The sequence below is a fragment of the Salminus brasiliensis genome, chromosome 2, assembly GCF_030463535.1.
Source record: "Salminus brasiliensis chromosome 2, fSalBra1.hap2, whole genome shotgun sequence".
Classification (NCBI taxonomy): domain Eukaryota; kingdom Metazoa; phylum Chordata; class Actinopteri; order Characiformes; family Bryconidae; genus Salminus; species Salminus brasiliensis.
In genome coordinates this window covers 29,141,361-29,146,861 of record NC_132879.1, presented here as the reverse complement: position 1 = coordinate 29,146,861, position 5,501 = coordinate 29,141,361, and positions in this window count along the sequence as shown.

Genomic DNA, 5,501 nt, shown 5'->3' with positions numbered 1-5,501 from the left:
AACATTAATGATAAAAATGGCTGGACTGGTAGGTGGCAGCTGGTTAGATGCAGGTAGAGGGGACCTCAGCGGGCAATCTTCCTGCAGATCGGGCTGGGTGGCCATTTACTCGGGGAAGGTAAAGAGAGAGAAGTTAGTTCTAAGAGGAATTTTATGGAGTGCAGAGAATGTTGATCATCAGCATCTGGGTATGTCTGATGACTCCGGCAGGTCTGATTATCACAGCATAATTAAAAGGAGAGAGCCAGAAGGTAACACGGACACGGGCGTACCCTGAGAACACCAGCATCTATCTGCTCCACCGTCAACAAACCTGAGTGATCGCGTGTAAGCAGCGAGACGACAGCTCCAGCATCTCAGAGTACTACAATTCCCTGGGTCCGCGAACCCCTGGACCTGCAGCCCTTATCTAAGAAACATTAATTACCAAAAGCTAAACTAAACATATAAGTTTTCAGTTTAGATTTAAAGATTGAGACTGTGTCTGAGTCCCGAACATTATCTGGAAGGTTATTCCAGAGCTGGGGGGCTTTATAGGAAAAGGCTCTTCCCCCTGCTGAGGTTTTCTGAATTTTGGGAACGCGTAAGAGGCCAGCACCCTGAGATCTAAGTAGTCTTGATGGTTCGTAATATACTATAAGATCCTGCAGGTACTCAGGAGCGAGGCCATGTAGGGCTTTATATGTTAATAAAAGAATTTTGTATTCAATACGGAATTTAACTGGGAGCCAATGAAGTGCTGATAGAACTGGACTGATATGGTCAAATTTTCTAGTTTTAGTAAGGACCCTGGCTGCAGCATTTTGCACCAGCTGAAGTTTATTGAGGTTCCTGCTGGAACAACCTGACAGTAATGCATTACAGTAATCTAGCCTTAATAAATAATAATAATTATAATAAAAGCATGTACTAGCTTTTCTGCATCTTGTAGTGATAAGGAGTTTCTTAGTTTGGAGATGTTCCTAAGCTGCATAAAGGCTGTTCTACTAATATTAGCTATATGTTGCTCAAATGATAAATCTGAGTCGAATGTGACACCAAGATTTTTAGCTGCTAAACCAGGAATGATGGGAGAATCTGCCAAGTCTAACATTAAGTCTGATAGTTTATTTCTAGAGTCTTTTGGACCTAAAAGGAGAACTTCGGTTTTGTCACTGTTAAGGAGAAGGAAGTTATGTGACATCCAGAGTTTTATATCCTTTACACAGTCCTCCATTTTCTGTAATCTAAATTTATCGTCAGGTTTGGCTGATATATAGAGCTGTGTGTCATCTGCATAGAAGTGGAAATTAACGCCATGTCTGCTTATAACTGAGCCCAGTGGTAACATGTATAATGTAAATAATAGTGGTCCTAAAATTGAGCCTTGCGGAACTCCATATCTTACTTCTGCGTAGTTTGAAGATAAATCGTTTATCTTTACAAATTGGAAGCGTCCCGTTAGATATGATTGGAACCATGATAGGGCTGTCCCTGTGATTCCAACCATTTTCTCTAATCTTTCTAGTAATATAGAATGATCTATTGTATCAAAGGCTGCACTAAGGTCTAGTAGGACTAATAAAGATACGTAGCCTTGATCAGAGGCAAGAAGGAGATCATTTGTAATCTTCACTAGGGCTGTCTCTGTGCTGTGATTGAGTCTAAATCCAGACTGGAATTTCTCATACATGTCATTTTTACTCAGGTATAAGCAGAGTTGTTGGGCCACAGCTTTTTCTAATATCTTAGATACGAATGTTAAGTTTAAGATGGGTCTATAATTAGATAATACGCTAGGATCAAGATTTGGTTTTTTGATTAAAGGTTTTATAACTGCTATTTTAAAGGTTTGGGGTACATGCCCAAGGCTAAGGGAAGAATTTACAATTGTTAGAAGAGGTCCGATTATAATTGGGAGAATTTCTTTTAGCAATTTAGAGGGAATCGGGTCGAGTGTACATGTTGTACAATTAGCTGAGGATATAATTTTTTCTAGTTCAGGCTGTGGAAGTGGGTAGAAGGCTTCCAGCCTTTGTTCTACAACTAAGTTTTGTTCTAAAGCAACTACATCGGGTGACGGCCATGTTTGATTTAATAAGCAGGGTTGGATTTGTTGTCTAATATTTTCTATTTTATTATTAAAATAGTCCATAAAAACATGACTAGTTAAAGATGTTGGGATCTGGGGTTGAGTATCTGCCTGGCTTTTAGTAAGTTTAGAGATCTCATTAAAAAGAACTCTGGGATTGTTTTTGTTTTTCTCGATCAGCGAGGCCAGATACACTGAGCGAGCTTTAATGAGTGCCTTTCTATATTGACTAAGGCTGTCCTTTCACGCAGAGTGGAACACCTCTAGTTTGGTCGTCCGCCATTTACGCTCTAGTTTCCGCACTGATTGTTTTAAGGTACGAGTTTGATCACTGTACCACGGTGCAAGCCTTTTTTGCCTCAGCATTTTATTTTTGAACGGTGCTACTTTGTCTAAGGTTGATCGGAGGGTATTCTCTAGATCGTTTGTTAATTTGACGAGCTCCGTTTGGTCTGACGGAGTGTAAGCTAAGGTTGATAGGGGTGGGAGATTTTTAGTAAACTGTACAGTTGTCATTGGTGTTATTGTGCGCTTTAGGCAGTGTTGGGGAGAAGAATTTACATTTTGCCTTAGATGTAGCTCAAAGGAGATTAGATAATGATCTGATATCACTGAGCTTTGAGGTAGAATATTTAGCTGATCAATGCTAACACCCAGGGTCAGGACTAAATCTAGGGTATGATTACAGTAATGTGTGGGTCCAGTTATGTTTTGTATAATGCCAACAGAATCTAAAATTGATACAAACGCCTTTGTTAATGGATCGTCTGCTTTTTCAAAGTGAATATTAAAATCTCCTACTATTATAACTTTGTCACTGCACACTGCCAAGTCTGCAGAAAAATTACTGAATTCTTTTAAAAATTCGGAGTAGGGCCCTGGAGGCCTATAAATATTAATCAGTGAGAAAACATTTTTATTTGTGGTCGGATTTGATATATTAATGTAGATAAGCTCAAAAGAAGTGAAAGTGTTACAGTGTTTTTGAATAATCTCTAGTGTATTCTGGTAGATTATACATACTCTACCTTCTCTGCCTGATAATCTAGGGCTATGTACATATTTATAGCCTGCGGGGGTGGCTTCATTTAGAGCTATATATTGATCAGGTCTAATCCAGGTTTCGGTGAGGCAGAAAACATCTAGTTTCTGATCACATATAATTTCATTTACGATCACTGCTTTTGAGGATAGTGATCTAATGTTAAGTAGACCGAGCTTTAGGTCTGAGGTGCTGCTGTTATCGTTGAAATGAGAGATTTTAACACTGATTAAATGATTAAAACGAGCTGATCTAGATGTTCTCTGTTTGGCTTTAATTCGGGGCACAGACACAGTCTCAATACAGTGAAACCTGGGTGATTCCTCAAAGCAGCTCGCAGACGGTCGGTTTAGCCTGTCTGTCTGCGGCCTGGTCTCGGCTCTGGATTGTCAGCAGCCTTTTACACTCCTCTGCCGACTAACTAGCAGACTATGGGCTATGCTGCACGAAAGTAAGGCAGCACCCTCCCGCGTGGGGTGGACACCATCCCTACCTAAAAAACCAGGCTTGCCCTCAAACTTTAACCAATTATCTATGAAGCCCACATGATTTTCGGAACACCACTTGGACATCCAGCGGTTCAGCGCTGTGAGTCGGCTGTAGGACTCAGCGCCGCGCCTCATTGGGATGTGTGTGTGTGTGTGTATATATATACAGTGGGGAAAAAAGTATTTAGTCAGTCACCAATTGTGCAAGTTCTCCCACTTAAAAAAATGAGAGAGGCCTGTAATTGACATCATAGGTAGACCCCAACTATGAAAATCACATTGTCTGATTTTTAAAGAATTTATTTGCAAATAATGGTGGAAAATAAGTATTTGGTCAATAACAAAAGTTAATCTCAATACTTTGTTACATATCCTTTGTTGGCAATGACAGAGGTCAAACGTTTTCTGTAAGTCTTCACAAGGTTGGCACACACCGTTGCTGGTATGTTGGCCCATTCCTCCATGCAGATCTCCTCTAGAGAAGTGATGTTTTGGGTCTGTCGACGGGCAACACAGACTTTCAACTCCCTCCAAAGGTTTTCTATGGGGTTGAGATCTGGAGACTGGCTAGGCCACTCCAGGACCTTGAAATGCTTCTTACGGAGCCACTCCTTTGTTGCCCTGGCAGTGTGCTTGGGGTCATTGTCATGCTGGAAGACCCAGCCACGTTTCATTTTTCAATTTAATTCAATTTCAATGCCCTTGCTGATGGAAGGAGGTTTGAACTCAAAATCTCACAATACATGGCCCCATTCATTCTTTCATGTACACGGACCAGTTGTCCTAGTCCCTTTGCAGAGAAACAGCCCCAAAGCATGATGTTGCCACCCCCATGCTTCACAGTTGGTATGGTGTTCTTTGGATGCAACTCAGCATTCACTCTCCTCCAAACACAAAGAGTTGTGTTTGTACCAAACAGTTCTACTTTGGTTTCATCTGACCATAAGACATTCTCCCAATACTCTTCCAGAACATCCAAATGCTCTCTAGCAAACTTCAGACGCGCCCGGATATGTACTGGCTTAAGCAGGGGAACACGTCTGGCACTGCAAGATCTGAGTCCCTGGCGGCGTAGTGTGTTACTGACAGTAGCCTGTGTAACGTTGGTCCCAGCTTTCTGCAGGTCATTCACTAGGTCCCCCCGTGTTGTTCTGGGATTTTTGCTCACCGTTCTTGTGATCATTTTGACCCCACGGGCTGAGATCTTGCGTGGAGCCCCTGATCGAGGTAGATTAGCAGTGGTCTTGTAGGTCTCTCATTTTCTGATTATTGCTCCCACAGTAGATTTCTACACACACACACACATGTACACATGTACATACACAGGGATGGACTGGTCATTGGGAGGACCAGGACAATTCCTGGTGGGCTCCAATGGGTCTGGGCCGTATTAGAAAGAGATAACAGAACTATTCCTTCTGTGCACAAACCCATACCACAAATACCAACTAGTGTACTAAGAGTTGTCTTTGTGAGGTCTTTCTTTACAAACTTTGAAAGGTGATGAACAGCTTCAAACAGCAGCTGAAGTTTTCTGTGAGCCCCCGCCCACACCAGCACCATTTCCAAAAGTCTCTCTGTTCACACATGCCAGTGCAGCAAGGGATGCTAAAACTTTTAGGTTTCATGTCAAATTCCTGAAGAAACAAGCATAGTAGCCAAAATAGACATAAATACAACAGGTCTCCATAGCCTCTTCTCATCTCCTTCATGTTCTTCGTGTCTTGATGCAGTCAGAGATTATGGTACACTGGTCTGAACAAAAGTCCAGGGGTGGATTTAGTTCCCAGACCAGCCCAGACCAGCCCTGCCCTGCCCTCTGTGCTCCAATGAAGCACCCTCTAGAAAAAGGCAACTTTTAACAATCAGAAGTGGGAAAAGAAACAAATAGGAGGGGCAG